A 17,048-nucleotide genomic window follows, 5' to 3' on the forward strand; every position below is an offset into this window, starting at 1 on the left:
ATTACACTGATGTCTCATGGTGCAGGAAAAACGAAGACTGTTATCTTGGCTTAGATGCGAAGCCTTCCTCGGGCCCCACTGTGCCAAGAGGCTGAGTGAAATCCCCAGGGCTGTCTGTGCCTGGTCTCTGAGCACAGTGCTCAGAGAGCTGGTGGGAAGGGGACCCAGGAAGGAGGGAATTCCACAAAGGGCCCCGAAGCCTTTACTGGGTATAAAGTCAAAGGAGGCTTCCCTCCATCCTAAGGCAGGGCAGCTTACAAGGGATTTGAGGGCAGGGCCGGCCTAGACAAAACCAGCACAGACCCCAAGTGGGTCCCCTGTGTAGCCCCTTCTCCCCTGGGGTAACCCAGCCCCCTGAGCCTGGCCTCCGAGAGAGACTTGCCCTCCCTCCCAGCCATTGGAACTCCCTACACTGGCCTTACCCCCTCATCCCCAGGGACACACCCCCAACCTGGAACTCATCGCTCAGCTGGAGACCAATCAGGTGCCACCCCAAGTGGCTGGCCCTGCAAATTGAGGGGATCTGGATGTCTCCTGGCATGTGGTGGTGCCAGGCCGGTGAAGGAATGAAGTCACCAGGAAACAGAGAGGCAGCGGGAACAAGAAAGCAGAGGCCACCTGGCCCACACCCTCCAACGACCCTGAACCTGCATCTGCACCTGGTCGCTGCTTCCTAAGCATGCGACCTTTCTCCCCTGAATGCCCCAGGCTGCAGGCAGCCTCTTGGTGACAAGAAGACTCGGAGGTACCTATGCGCTTTGGGGTCAGGAGAAAGGGATTCAAACTCTGCCTGTCCCCTGTTTGCCCTCGGGCAACATTTCACTCCAAAAAACTAGACTGGAGCTGGGCACAGTGGCTCACGCCTGTAATCCCAGCATTTTGGAAGGACAAGGTGGGTGGATTGCTTGATCCCAGGAGTTTGAGACCAGCCTGGGCAACATGGTGAAACATCATCTCTACAAAAAATATATGTAAAAATTAGCCAGGCACGGTGGTACGTGCCTGTAGTCCCAGCTACTCAGGAAGCTGAGGTGGGAGAATCACTTGAGCCCAGGAAGTCAAGGCTGCCGTGAGCCATGATCGCATCACTGTACTCCAGCCTGGGCAATAGAGTAAGACCCCATCTTAAAAAAGAAAGAAAGAGAGAAAGAAAGAGAGAAAGAGAGAAAGAAAGAAAGAGAGAAAGAGAGAAAGAGAGAAAGAGAGAAAGAGAGAAAGAGAGAAAGAAAGAAAGAAAGAAAGAAAGAAAGAAAGAAAGAAAGGAAGGAAGGAAGAAAGGAAGAAAGGAAGGAAGGAAGGAAGGAAGGAAGGAAGGAAGGAAGGAAGGAAGGAAGGAAGGAAGGAAGGAAGGAAGGAGAGGCTGGAAGGCTGAGCAGGGCAATGGTCCTGTGAGAACACCTGGTGCAAGGGTGGGCAGTCAGCCTTCACCTCCCACTCCCCTCCTTCCGGGCAAATGCTCATGGGCACTTCCAAATAGTAGGGCACAGTGTCATTTGCCCTGAGCCCCCTTCCCTGGCCCCATAACCAGGAAAGGGCTGACTTGCCCCCTAGAGTTAGATTCCAGCATTTAATAGGAGCCTTTCGGAGAGATGACAATCATTTTCAGCAGTCTCAGTGGAGGAGGCATTCAAGGACTTTAGGGTGACACCCAAGGTGGCTGCTGGGGCAGGCAGCCCCGTTTTGAGTTGAGCCAGAGTGGGAACAGGGTGGGAGAAGGAAGGGAGGGTGAACAGAGAGGCAGTTCCCACCCCATCGGTATGCAAATCACTTGCCGCTGAGATAAATGATCCGGCAGGATGGCAGGCAGGGTTCCCAGCGGGAGCCATTTGTCATTTCTACTCCTGATGTGTGAGTGAGAAAGTGAGAGCCTCCCCCATCCCTCCCCCTGACACAGGTAGCTCAGCCAAGCCTCAGGTGCCAGAGACAAGAGGCATCTCCCAGACCTCCACCTCCCCAAGTCTGGAGAGCGGCCTGCCTGGCACAGTCCTGGACGTGGGTTCTCCCAGCACTGCGCATGGGAGGACACTCCTTGGCGGCCAGAGAGTGGGCCCTTTGTCTCCTGGAAGGACGATGTCAAGCCACAAACCTCCCTCTCTTGGCAGTCAGCTCTCTGGCTAATTGACAAGGCGTGCGTTGCTAAGATTTTTGATGACATCAGCAGAGCCCAACCATATCTGGGGTTCACGGGGCGGGCCTGGCACAGAACGGGGAAGGGTCAGGCCAGGTTATGTTCCAGCAAGAATTTGCGTCATGTTTGGACCCCATGGGCTCGTGTGTAAATGATTGATGAAGGGACGGATAAATCAATCAATCCTGGAGATCTTGAATTTGCCAGAAATCCAATCCAATCATCCCGCCCTTTCCTATTTGGGCTCCTCGTCTTGAGAGCAAAGGCTTGAGAACATCACACTAGGAAGGACGCAGAATGTCTGGCAGCAGATGCCAGGCAGTAGCGATTTACTAAGAGAGAAATGGGCTGCCCTTCCTCACGGCTAGGGATGCTGTCCCACCCACGCTGATAAGCTTGAGACGGTTTCCCACTGTGGTGATGGGCCGGGCTGGTGCATCCTGCCCTTTGCTAGAGCTCAGAACCTGCCCTTAGTAGGGACACAATAAATATTTGTAGATGAACTAACAAACGACCAGAGAAGGCCCCTCGTGAGACCACATGGCACAGCCTTAATTCTGGAAAGAGTTAAAGCTTTTTGGCACAGTCAGGGGTTGAACTTACAGCCTTGGTGTAAAAAGCATATGGTCTCACTTTGTTCTTTTATTCTCTTGTTCTTTCACTCACTCACTCACTCATTCATTCAAGAACTATTTCTTGAGGACCCACTACGTGCTCGGCATTGGACAATGATGATTCTCAGTACGTCATGGGGTACCAATGAACAGGACCCTGAACAGTGACCGGGGGCCTCTCCACTGACAATGGCCAAGAGTTCCCAGACACAAAGGGCCCCACAGCTCCTGGTGAACCCCAGATATCACTGGGCTCTGCTGATATCATGGAAAATCTTAGCAGCTCATGCACAGGATACACATCTGTCAATTAGCTGGTGAATTCACAAGCCAAAAGAAAGTGGTTCGAAGCTTTCCATTGCCTTTCCAGCACATGGAGAGTCTTGGCCAAAACACAGCGCTACCCAGGCTGCCTCCTTGGGGGCGTTCTTCCTTCTCTTGATGGTGAGGGGTTGGACAGGTCTGCCATCTCTCACTTGAGGTCCCCATCAGAACCCTCTGAGATCAACTCCACCTACAACCTCCCACCACCAAAACTTGGGAAAACTCCAGAAAGGCAAATTTGATTCAACTCACTTCAACAACACATTCTTTGATACCTACTGTGCACAAGGTCCTACTAACGCAGGGCAAGCAAGCTCTAAGATGGGGCTTAGTCCATGAGGGTTCTTGGTCTTGCCCAGGCAATAATGCAAAGGCAAGCAGGGGGTAGAAGAAAATGGCCTTGTTGAAGCAGCGGTGTTACAGCTGCATGACAGCTCTGTGACTGCCCCTGCAGAGCAGGGCTGCCCCGCAGGCAGTGTGCTGAAAGCTGCCACTCAGGGCGGGTTAGCAGACATATTGATACCCACTTTTAATTGCATGTAGATTAAGGAGCAGTTTATGCAGAAAATTCTAGGGGATGAGCAGTAACTTTTGGGTCATCAATATGGTCATAGAAAGAGGTGGTAATTCCCGGCTGTTGCCATGGCAATGGTAACCTGACATAGCACACTGGTGGCCATGTCTGACCGGAAAGCTGCTTCTGCACTGGTCTGGTTTTAGCTAGTCCTCAATCTGTTCCAGTATCTGAGCCCCACCTCTGGAGTTAAGTCTCACCTCCTACCTCATTATGTTCAAACTTGCCAGAGGAAAAAGACCCAGTCTCTTTTATTCAGGTACTGATGACCTAGAGAAGAGAGACACAAACACAAGTAGCTATAATGTAAGAGGAGGTCAAGGGTTGCCGCCCACAAGGGGATGAGGTCACAGGGGATACGATGCTGGTGAGAGGTGAACAGGGTCTGCGCAGGGGCTGGGAGGCAGGGTCAGCAGGGGACAGCAATGGCATAGTAGCTTCCTCAAAAGAAGGGGGGCTGGGCTGGGCGTGGTGGCTTACGACTGTAATCCCAGCACTTTGGGAGGCCGAGGCAAGTGGATCATCTGAGGTCAGGAGTTCGAGACCAACCTGGCCAACGTGGTGAAACCCCGTTTCTGGTAAAAATACAAAAAACTATCCAGGGGTGGTGGTGTGTGACTGTAATGCCAGCTACTCAGGAGGATAAGGCAGGAGAATTGCCTGAACCGAGGAGGCGAAAATTGCAGTGAGCTGAGATCACGCCATTACACTCCAGCCAGGGCAGCAAGAGTGAAACTGCGTCTCAAAAAAAAAAAAGAAGAAGAAGAAGAAGAGGAAGATGAGCTGGAACCTGGGGAGGCGACAGGGAAGTGTCAGTTGGGAATCCCCCATGGGAGGGGGCTGAAGGCATCTCTTCCCATCCGTGAATGGGCCAGAGGAGCAGAGACACAGATGAAGCCATGGGAGACCACCCCCTGAGGGAGGTGTGGCAGACATTGCAGGGGATCCAAATTCATTCCAATAACAGGATCCACGGCACTCCACAGGGGAAACTGAAGGATGTGGCAGGAGCCAGTCAGCTCAGAAGGAAAGGGCTTAGAAAGGGGCAGGCAGGAGGCCTGGATGGGGAGGGTGGAAGAGGACTAAGACAGACAGTGGGCAAGGGGATCTCAGAATCAAAACCAGAGAGCCGCAACTGCTGCCTAGGCGTCACACAATGCCTCCGCAGAGCCTGCGGTGTGGAGGCAATGTGCATTTGCTGCGTCTGTTGCCATGTGCCCCTGTGTGCATCTGTGACACGTCCCCAGTCATGCGTTTGCTGCAGACCCAGCCAGTGTGCAGTCACTACCCTCTCAGAGCTCATGTTCCACTTGGGGAGAGAAACAACAAGCAAATGGACACGCTGAATGAAGAAAAGGAAGCAGGGTGTGGGGAGGGCAGTGGGAAGGGTGCGCAGAGAGGAGGGTGGGGTACGAACCTGCCTTCAAGGAACTGAAGAAAGGTCTCCTTCTAGCTGAGCAACATGGCTCACGCCCGTAATCCCAGCACTCTGGGAGGCCAAGGTAGGCAGACTGCTTGAGCCCAGGAGTTTGAGACCAGCCTGAGCAACATGGTAAAACCTCATCTCTATAAAACATATTTTAAAAATTAGCCAGGTGTGGTGGTATGCACCTGTAGCCCCAGCCACTTGGGAGGCTAAGGTGGGAGCATAGCTTGAGCCTGGGAAGCTGAGGCCACAGTGAGCTGTGGTGGCACCACTGACCCTGTCTCAAAAAAAAAAAAAAAAAAGGAAAGAGAAAAAGGAAAAAGAAAACAAAAGGAAAGGAAAGAAAAAGAAAGAAAGAAAAGAAAAGAGAAAGGGGAAAAGGTTTATTTTCTCCTGGAAGGAGTAACCCTGAGAGGCTGGCTTTTTCGAGTCTCCTTTCACCCTGCCTGAGGATGTGGCTCCAGCAGGTGCGCCCCACTCGTCCCCCCTCCCCCAGCCTGCTCTCGAAGGGCCACGAAGGAGTAGCTGGCTTTGATGGTGTTCCTGTGGTCTTACCCTTTATCTAAGCCTGGTCCCAGCAGGTGGCTGTGGGGCCCGGCAGGGCCACCTGAACCCCACTGAGAATGCATTCTCTGATCTTGTCTTTCTTGGCTGTGGAGAACAGAAGTTGAAGCAAGATTGCAGCTTTGGAAAAAGGCAACCTCAGGAAGCAAAGCTCGTTCTCAGTTCCAACCTGGGAGAGGCACAGAGACCCCACAGTTCTCCCTCTGGGAACAGCGGGCCCCAGCCTGACACAGGTCCTCTCCAGTCGGACACCACCACCATACTCCCAGCTGGTCCTCAGAGGGGCTGCTGGCCTCCAAAGCCTGCTTCCAACACTGCAGGGTGTGCTCATTTCTACTCTTGGTCACCAACATCCACCTTCCTGCATGAGAGTCCACCCACAGGCTTCTCCTGTCCAGAAGCAGCTTTACGGGATTTTTAGGGGCCTATTGCCTGCCCTCCAGTGCCAGGAGTCTCTACCCCTGGGATCAGGAAATGGGGGCTGCGGGCAGGATTACAGGGAGGAGTCACTTCCTGGCTGCAGGTATTGAGACCAGGAGAAGGACACCAGCCCTGGGTAATGCCCAAGTGCCAGTCTCCCTCCTTCCTCCTTGGCCCCCACACCCTTCTTTCTGAGAGCAGAGGTCTTGCACTTGAACTTGGGAATGTATCATTCCCCAAGACCCCCACACAGGACCACCAGGACCTTGCCTTCCTTCTCCAGACCCCAAAGCTGGTTTCTCCTCCCTCTTCCTTGCTGTGCCCATCCTTCTTCCTCTCCTAGGGTCCCCAAATCTCCCAGGTCTCCCAAAGTCCTGAACTGCTGTGTAGAATCAGATGTTCAGTTTTTCCCCTCCACTGAAATCAGGCAGCCAGCAGCCACTTCTGCACTGAAGGTGGAGTTTTGGGCAAGGTGAGAGACCTGCCAGGGGAGGTGGTGGGCAGTGCGCTGCACTGTGGTCAGCGGCTGCGGGAGCTTGGATTCCTGAGCAAAGGGCTGGCACCTGCAGTCCTCAGCCAGACCCCCAGGCCCACCTGCCCCTCAGCCGAGGCCAGACTACCTGCAGGGTTGTGACCCATACTCCCTTCCCTGGGGCCCGGCTAGGATCCTTTCTGCTTGTCCACGGCAGGCTGGGACTCACCCAAGGCTGTGTGTCCAGGAGGCCACTGAGCCTCCTAATGTCCACCAAGGAGTCCATGTGACCAGTGACAGGCACAGCCCCAAGCATGGACCACAAACACATCACCAGGGCAGCAGGAGGGAGCCAGAGGCTAGCACATCACATTTTTAAAAAGGTTCTGGCCCTAGGACTGGCTTCCCTGTTTGGATGCTCTTCCACTCCCCTCTCTGTTCTCGGTCTCCTGCTCTTCTCTCTACCACTCCCAGCCTCCTTCCCAAAGCAAAGGGAGGGCCCCAGGGTGAAGAGTGAAGTCCCTTGCCTTGCCTCAGTCTCCCTTTTTGTGAAATAAACAATCCTATGATCCAAAATGAATAAAGGCCTTTGAATATATCCATTTCCTAGTCTCTGGATTTGGATTCTCCCAACCTAGGATTCCTCTGCTAGACAGAAGTCCTGACTCAGCTCCCCAAAACCTCCCCACAACCCAGCTCTGCCTCCAGCCTCCCCCTACCTCCATTCCAGCTCCCTTCGTCCCAGCCTCCCCCCTCCAGCTCCCCAGGCCCTAGCTCTGCCCCCCACCCCACCTTCCCCAGCCCCACCTTCCCCACCCAGCTCCACCTTCCCCTGCCCCACTAGCTTCCTCTACCAATTCTCTCCCCTTCCCACCCCAGCCCTGCCTCCCTGCCCTGCCCATCCCTACTTTGCCTTCCCCGCCTGATGAAGCCTTCCCTTCTGCCATCCCTCAGCTGTGGCCTGGCATGGAGATGTAATTACTGCATTAGCCCAGTGGCCTGAAGAAAGACTGGGGTTGGGAGCGGGGTGGGCTGAGAACTGGGGGAGAGGAAGGTTCTTTATTAAATGCAGATGTTTTTAAATCACTGTAATTAACTGGAATGGATACCACGAATCACAGGCATAAAAGCTAAATGGGCTTTTGTTTTAACTGTTTGTCATATATTTAAAAGGGTCATTGGAGAATATAGCACATGGAGAGGTTCTTGCTCTCTTCCTGCTTGCTTTTGCCTAGCAAAGGCTTTCTTCGGACACGCTGGTGAACGCGCACATGTCCACGCACACACACACCCCCATCGATCCTCTCCTCTCTTTCTGAGTCTCACATCCACACACATACACACTCGGCACACACACCCTCCGATCTGTCACACACACACTCAGTGGGGCTGGCCTGGGTAGGACTTGGCTGCAAAGGAGTGTGGGTATCCAGCAAGGCAGCTGTGGAAGAATCAAGTTTCACCCCCTTGGGAAGTTTCCTCAGAGGCCTGGGGACATCCTGCCCCAGCGGCTTCGGGAAGCACCAGCGGCTTCTCAGTGGACACACGCACAGACCCATGCTCAGATACATGCTACAGCAAGAGGCATATCTGTGGAGACTTGCCGCCCCAACTCCTTCCTTGTTTCACTAAAAAAGTTAGGGACAGACACACCCCCCTCTGGGCCAGACTCCCCCTTTCTCCCCGGGAATGTGGAATGTGGAGCCGCTTTTGTACTTGGGCACTGTTTTTCCCAGGTCAAAGGCAGCAGGGAAGTGGCGGGGCCAGGCCCTGAGTGGTGGGCTGGGTGCTGTGAGAGGCTTTGAAGGGCCCCTCTGGCCGAACGCTGCCACCTGCCCCTCTTCTGGGGCCTGTCCCCAAAATACTTAGGTGAAAGCAGGGTCTACAGCCCAAGCATGGCGCGTGGCAGAGAGAAAGTGAATCGCACAAGCAGTGTGCGTTGAAGGTGAGGGCGAGGGGTGCTCCTGAGGTGTCTCCAGGCCAACCCACACCCACCACCCCCAGCATAGATGTGCCACCGCAGGAAAGAAGAGCCAGTGCCAACTCCATTCCTTTCCGGGAAGCCGCCCCAATGTAGAAGCCTGCGGTTCCACTGCTGGACAAAGTCAAAGCTCTGGGGCCAGACCACCTGGTGCCCACCTCTGCCTCCAGCCACCAAAGCCTCCCATGCCTCCCCACCCCCATCCTTCCAGCACTCTCTGCCTGTCTTCTTCCTCTCCAGCCCCCTCGCTGGAGCTAAGCTGAGCCAGAGAGGAGAACTGGGATGAAGATCCTTAGATTTGGGGTCTAGTGATTGAGATGCTCCTGGAATGCCCCACTGAAGCCAGGAACCCACCTCCCCCGCTGCCCATAGAGTCCATGGTAGGCCAGTCATTCTTCTGTATCGCTTATAAGGTTGCAATTTAGCTACACTCTGAGCCAAGCTAAGACCCCTGCTCCTCTTGAGAACGAGGCTTCAGTGGGAAATGAGTTCTGGACGCAGCCCGCATGCCAGGAAGTTTCATGTTCACCTTTCCTTGTAGTTAACCAGGGAAGAAGCCCAGGTGTCCAGTTTCCTGGTCAATGCCTGGTCCTCTAGAGCTTCCCTCTCTTCCCCTCCCTCCCCCCAACCCCTTCCCCTGCCGAATCTCCGTCTCAAAAAAAAAAAAAAAAAAAAAGTCACCAAAGAGCATATCTTTACCCAGCCTTGTGCGCTAGTATTTTCTATTCTATTTTTGTTTCCTTTTCTTTTCTTTTTTTTTTTTCCGAGATGGAGTCTCACTCTGTCACCCAGGCTGGAGTGCAGTGGCGCAATCTCGGCTCACCGCAGGTTCCACCTCCCGGGTTCACGCCATTCTCCTGCCTCAGCCTCCCGAGTAGCTGGGACTACAGGCGCCCACCACCACACCCGGCTAATTTTTTGTATTTTTAGTACAGACGGGGTTTCACCATGTTAACCAGGATGGTCTCGATCTCCTGACCTTGTGATCCGCCCACCTCGGCCTCCCAAAGTGCTGGGATTACAGGCGTGAGCCACCGCGCCCAACTCTATTTTTCTTTTCTTTTTTTATTTTTATTTTTATTTTTTGAGACAGTCTCACTCTGTTGCCCAGGCTGGAGTGCAATGGCACCATCTCAGCTCACTGCAACCTCCGCCTCTGGGGTTCAAGCGATTCTCCCTGCCTCAGCCTCCCTAGTAGCTGGGATTACAGGCGTCCACCACCATGCCTGGCTAAGGTTTGTATTTTTAGTAAAGACAGGGTTTTGCCTTGTTGGACAGGCTGGTCTCAAACTCCTGACCTCAGGTGATCTGCCTGCCTCAGTCTCCCAAAGTGCTGGGATTACAGGCGTGAGTCACCGTGCCCAGTATAGATTTTATATATATATATGTGTGTGTGTGTGTGTATGTATATGTGTGTATATATATGTATATGTGTGTATATATGTGTGTGTGTGTGTGTGTGTATATATATATATAGAGAGAGAGAGAGAGAGACAGAGTTTTGCTCTGTCACCCAGGCTGGAGTGCAGTGGCATGATCATGGGTCACTATAGCCTCAACCTCTCAGCCTCAAGTGATCCTCCCACCTCAGCCTCCCGAGTAGCTGGGACACGAAGCACACATCACCATGCCCGGCTAATTACTTAATTTTTTTGGAGATACAGGGTCTCTCTGTGTTGCTCAGGTTGGTCTTGAACTTCCAGGCTCAAGTGATCCTCCACCTCAGCCTCCCAAAGTGCTGGGATTACAGGTGTGAGCCACCGAACCTGGCCAACATTATCTTTTCTATTCTATTCTATTTCTAGTTTTCACAACCCACAACCTGGATTTCACCCACTGGTGGGTGTCCTTCTGCAGTTTGCAAAGCACAGCTCCTGCTCTTCTGTGATGCAGGCTTCAGAAAACTCTCTAGGCCCAGGCGCCAGTTCTGCTCTCAGAAACCTTCCAGGACTGGTCGGGCATGGTGGCTCACACCTGTAATCCTAGCACTTTGGGAGGCCAAGGCGGGCAGATCACCTGAGCTCAGGAGTTTGAGACCAGCCTGGCCAACATGGTAAAACCCTGCCTCTACTAAAAATACAAAAAATAGCCGGGCGTGGTGGTGCACGCCTGTAATCCCAGCTGTTCGGGAGGCTGTGGCACGAAAATTGCTTGAACACGGGAGGCAGAGGTTGCAGTGAGCAGAGATCGCACCACTGCACTCCAGCCTGGGTGACAAAGCGAGACTCTGACTCAAAAAACAAAAAACAAAAAGAAACTTTTTTTTTTCACTTTCTAACATTACAGAAATTGAAGTGCATCTTATAATCAATGTCGAAAGAAACTTGTCAGCTGATGATATATCTTACAACATTGGGTGAATTTGAATGGAGGAAAAAAAAGTAGTTGAAGACCATCCCTGCGGCTCCCAAGGTGAAAGTTACTGGGGTGGCCTGAACTTCCCAGTGTGGCTGGAAGGTGCGTGTGGATTTTTCTCGTTTGCTGTAAGAAAGTCTCAACATAATCTGGTTACCATACTTTTAACCACACCGATTTATGGGAAAGGATGCTCTGGGGCCACAATTTTATTTCTATTTGCACAGCCTTATGTATCGATTTTCAGATGTATGCTCTCAGCAGAAAAAAATAATTTTTTTTGCAGTAGCAATTAACCTAATAAACCACCTTTTCATCGTTCTGCATGTAGATTAACCACTTCAGAGAATACCAGATCAACACCGTGTTTTGCATGCCTGCACCTTCGGAGAGGAAGCTGCTATTTCAGAAGCCAGGCAGAACAAAGGGAGTCGTCTGGTGCAATCCTAGTAATTAGGGAGAAGAGGCCCCTCAGGTAACTGCTGAGAAAGGTCCCTTAATTTGACCCTGTTTCACACAGTCCAATTTTCAATAAAAAGAGACACTTCAGCACCGTCCCTTAGGAAATCGCCTGGGAGTCCATAATCCCTCGATCTTCCTGGGGGTTATTCTGTCTAAAGTCCTCCCTTCTGATCTGTTTGCGTCAAACCAGCCATCCCTCTTCCCGCTTCAGTATTTACCTAGGGACGTTTCCAGGGCCCAGGCCTCCGTGCCCCGTGGCAGTGTTGACAAAAAAGAGTCAAACTCTGTAAAATATTTGAAGAGATTTATTCTGAGCCAAATATGAGTGACCATGGCCCGTGACACAGCCCTCAGGAGGTCCTGAGAACATGTGCCCAAGGTGGTCAGGGTGCAGCTTGGTTTTATATATTTTAGGAAGGCATGAGACATCAATCAAATACATTTAAGAAATACATTGGTTTGGTTCAGAAAGGTGGAACAACTCAAAGGAGGGGGGCGGGGGGAATTCAGGCTATCAGTAAATGCAAACATTTTCTGGTTGACAGTTGGTTGAGTTTATCTGAAGACCTGGGATTAAAGGAAATGCTCAGGTTAAGATAAAGGATTGTGGAGACCAAGTTTTATTGTGCAGAAGAATCTCTCAAATAGCAGACTTTAGAGAGAGACCAGATTGTAAAATGTTTCTTATCAGGCTAGTTGATTATCTCCTGGATTTGAACAGGAAAGGAGGAAACAAAGGGGAAAAGAGATTCTCTATAGGATGTGGATTTTTCCCACAAAAGACTATGCAGGGCAATTTTCAGGTACGGCAAGGAAATATATTTTGAGGTAAAACATTTTGATTTTCTTTCTTGTTATGCCACAGTCAAATTGGAAAGTCAGTCACAATATACAGGCTCAAATAAAACCCATCTGATGAGAATTTATGGTTTGTAGGGCATGACTCCCCAGACCCCTTAGATAGGAATTTGGGCAAGATTTAAAAAAAAAAAAAATCAGAGTTTAGTCCTCAGCAATATCAGCCAAGTGTGGAGGCTTCTTTCTCCTTTGGTTGGCACCTCCCTTATCATTATCACTGATGATCTGCTTGAGCCTGCTTCTCTTTCTCACCATCAGTAGGAATCCAAAGCAGTATCTGATGGTTTGTTTATTAGTTCCTTATTTATTGATCGAACAGAACGTCAACAAATACGTTTGATTGTAGAAGTCGAAAAAGTAGAAAGTAGAAGAAGTAGTAGAAAAAATACATATGCCAGCTCCTCATGCCCAAACTCCCCTCCCCTGCCCAACTCTGATATACGCAGGATACACGCTTTGAATCCAAAACAGCCCAAATGCACTGGCATGTTTTCTCCCCAGGTACTTTGGGTTCCAGGTTTATTTTTCGTCCCCAGATTTCCCTCTTTGAAGACTAACCTCCTGGTAGCCCAGAACAGCAACAGCGGCTGCATCAAATGCAATCTTCCTTGTGGCAGAATTCTCTTCCAATGGACCATAAAATGCTCCACCCTGGTCCCCAGGAAGCCTGGGCATTTCTGGATAGCCAAGATCCTGCCTTCAGTGCTTGCTCCTTCCCACGTGCCAGCATTTCCCACCCAGACCTCTGCAGGCACACAGTCTTGGGTACCAAGGAGCACATCAAGGATTTAGGGCCTAGCTGCCCACGGCTCTGATATACGCTGCCCGGGACACAATGGCTTTTCAGGTGAGCTGGTGGGCGGAGTTCACTCTGGCTCACCTGTCCATCCATGGCCTGGTCCTGCCTGCTGTGCCGGCCTCACCTGAGTTTCTCCTTGCTTCACACCGAATCCCCTCTGTGCACCAAGAGGCTCACAGCTTCCTGCCTTTGACCCACTCTGCTCGTGCAAGGCTTAACTCAGGCATATCTTCCTCCAGGAAACCTCCCAGGGTCCAGGCTCAGCTTCTGGTCCCCCTTGAGGCCCCAGTACCCACCCCACACTCATCTGAAGTTACCTGTTTGTCTATCTGTGCCCCTGACAAGACAGAAGGCTCCCCAAAGGTAGTGTATTGGAAAAGACTCCTTCAGTTACAAATGACATAAACCCAACCCGATGGGATTAAGCACAAGAAAAATGTGCTGGCTTCAGAGGCTGAAGGTTGGGCTGGCTTCCGATGAGTCTTGATGCTGGGGCTCCAGTCACATCCTCAGGACTTGTTTCTGTCGCCTCTTGGCTTAGCTTTGTCCGCTCCCTTCCCAGGCAGGTGCTCTCAGCTTCATACACAGTAGGGAACCAGCCTGGCCAACATGACGAAACCCCGTCTCCACTAAAAATGTAAAACTTAGTCTGGTGTGGCGGCATGCACCTACAGCCCCAGCTACTCGGGAGGCTGAGGCAGGAGAATCACTTGAATCCAGGAGGTGGAGGTTGCAGTGAGCCGAGATTGCACCACTGCACTCCATCCTGGGCAACACAGTGACACTCTGTCTCAAAAAAAAGAAAAAAATATATATATATACAGTAGGGAAGAGAGTCTGGTTTCTTCATAGTTCAAGTAAAATAATAGAAGAGAGTCTTGTTGGGCCTGGGTGGCTTGGCTTGCATCAGATACCTATCTCAAAACCAAGCCTGTGGCTGGGAGGATGCAATGTGTTAATTGAATCCAGGAGTTCACTGGAACCATACAATAATAATAATAATAGCTAATCGTTAGTCATCTAAAGTAGAGAGAGGGTCCTTAAACAAAACTTGAGGTAACTATTATCATAAGAAGGTGCAATAGAACTGAGCCACAAAATCACCAAAGCCAGCTACTGCAGGCACTGCGCTTAACCATCTTTTCGGGGCGCAGGCCTAGGGTGCTGATGGCGGCTTCGCACCCAATGCACACTCGCTGAGTTGAGCTGAAAGGAGGGAAGCAGCAAGACAACCACTGAGGCAGGTTCCTGGGAGCCCTCTGACACCCATGCACCATGACAGGCAGCTGTAGACTTCTACGCCCTTTCATACGCTCTGGAAACTCACGTGTGCATAGAGAAAGCTTTGCTGAAAGCCCCAGCTGCCCAGCAGTCAGGGACACATGTGACCCCCTGAAGAGGAAACAAGGGGGTTGCTGCAGGAGGCAGCTGGTCCCCGCTCCCGGTCCCCCAATTCCCTGAGAGCAACTTCCTTGAAGGCCACCTGGATTTTCTGAGGGAGTTATTAAATCTTAAGCTGGAACGAAGAAGATACTTCAGTACTGTTATTAGCCACTTTCATCAACTCTACCAACTAATAATTAAAATGCCTGCTGTTAAAGTTTATAATTTACTAAATGAAAACCGGGATGCAGCATATCAGCTATACTGTAAAAGCAATACTTGCTTGGTATGGAACATATTGAGAATATAAGAAATTATGGCAGGGGACGGTGGCTCACGCCTATAATCGCAGCACTTTGGGAGGCCGAGGCAGGTGGATGACTTGAGTTCAGGAGTTCGAGATCAGCCTGGGCAACATAGCAAAACCCTGTCTCTACAAAAAATACAAAAATTAGCTGGGTGTGGTGGCACACGCCTGTGGTACCAGCAACTCAGGAGGCTGAGGTGAGAGGATCACCTGAGCCTGAGATGTTGAGACTGCCGTAAGTGGTGATGGAGCCACTGCGCTCCAGGCCGGGCGACAGAGGGAGACCCTGATTCAAAACAAAACAAAACAACAGCAAAAAAGAAATTATAAAAAATATGCACCCATAAAAAGGAACAAGATCATGTCCTTTGCAGGGACACGGATGGAGTTGGAAGCCATTATCCTCAGCAAACTAACACAGGAACAGAAAACCAAACACTGCATGTTCTCATCTATAAGTGGGAGCTGAACCATGTGAACACGAAGACACAGGGAGGGGAACACCACACACGGCCTGGGTGGCGGGCAGGACGGAGGGAGAGCCTCAGGAAAAATAGCTAATGCATGCTGGGCTGAATACCTAGCTGACGGGTTGATAGGTGCAGCAACTCACCATGGCACACATTTACCTGTGTAACAAACCTACACATCCTGCACGTGTACCCCGAACTAAAAATTAGAAAATAAAAGGGAATTGTAAAAAATAAAACCAGTTACCAATAACCTCACCACCCAAAAACAACAACTAATAACATTTTGGGGGGTACTTTTTTTCTTCCAGGCTTTTTCTTTTCTTTCCTTTTCTTTCTTTCTTTCTTTTTTTTTTTTTTTTTTTTTTTTTTTTGAGACAAAGTCTCGGTCTGTCGCCCAGGCTGGAGTGCAGTGGTGCAATCTCAGCTCACTGCAGCCTCCGTCTCACAGGTTCAAGCAATTGTCCTGCCTCAACATCCCGAGTAGCTGGGATTACAGGCGTGAGCCACCACGCCTGGTCCTTCCAGTCTTTTTCTAGATGTAGATGATGCAGATTTTATGCAGCAGTGGTCATATTATCAAAAAAAAAAAATTGTATTTTCAGTAGAGACGGAATTTCACCATGTTGACCAGGCTGGTCTCAAACTCCTGACCTTGTGATCCACCCGCCTCGGCCACCCAAAGTGCTGGGATTACAGGCGTGAGCCACCGCGCCTGGTCCTTCCAGTCTTTTTCTAGATGTAGATGATGCAGATTTTATGCAGCAGTGGTCATATTATCAAAAAAAAAAAATTGTATTTTCAGTAGAGACGGAATTTCACCATGTTGACCAGGCTGGTCTCAAACTCCTGACCTTGTGATCCACCCGCCTCGGCCACCCAAAGTGCTGGGATTACAGGCGTGAGGCACCGCGCCCGGCCCTTCCAGTCTTTTTCTAGATGTAGATGATGCAGATTTTATGCAGCAGTGGTCATATTATCAAAAAAAAAAATTGTATTTTCAGTAGAGACGGAATTTCACCATGTTGGCCAGGCTGGTCTCAAACTCCTGACCTTGTGATCCACCCGCCTCGGCCACCCAAAGTGCTGGGATTACAGGCGTGAGGCACCGCGCCCGGCCCTTCCAGTCTTTTTCTAGATGTAGATGATGCAGATTTTGTGCAGCAGTGGTCATATTATCTGTACGTTTGATGTCTCGCTTTTTCCTCTCTGAACGCTTCACTTTTATCAGTTAACTTACAGCTTTTGTAAACATTTAATAGCTGCGTAATAATACATTGAGATGATATGTATTAATCTATTTACGCACTTTCTAATAGGCTGCTTTTAAATATGTGCTATTATAAAAATGCAATCTGAAGTATTTTAAAAGTTTGAATTGGGCATAAGATGTATTTCGAAGTGGATGATAAATTTGACCTCAGACAACCACCACTGTGATCTCGATTTCCAGAGACTCCTGAGTACTGTCTTCTCTCGTCTCTCCTTAGAACTGTGAGAGGACATTCGCCTGGCATTCTGAATGCCTCCGGCTTCAACTAGGGACTCGTACAGGGTTCTCTGGTGAAGAATTCATCACAGGGATGTGACTGACTGCCCTCCTAAAATTCTCTTCGGGGAACAATTCTCTGAGGTTTCACGTGGTGCCTAATTGACAACTTTCTGTAATGGGCTGGGATGATAACTCTTTCTTTAAGCCACAGATGATGATTAATAGAGTTCCAATAGGACAAGGTCCTCACTTTATTCTCACCTTCATTATTTTAATCTCTCTCTAAATGATTGGCTAATGGATCTGGATTGCTGTAAGGTTCTGCGAATGGTGGCTGGGTGTCTATAAATCCCTCAAAATCACTAGAGGTCCTCTCCACTTGATTAAGGTGGCTGCCTCGCCCCCAGGCTCAGGAGGGT

The sequence above is a fragment of the Macaca mulatta genome, chromosome 16, assembly GCF_049350105.2.
Source record: "Macaca mulatta isolate MMU2019108-1 chromosome 16, T2T-MMU8v2.0, whole genome shotgun sequence".
Classification (NCBI taxonomy): Eukaryota; Metazoa; Chordata; class Mammalia; order Primates; family Cercopithecidae; genus Macaca; species Macaca mulatta.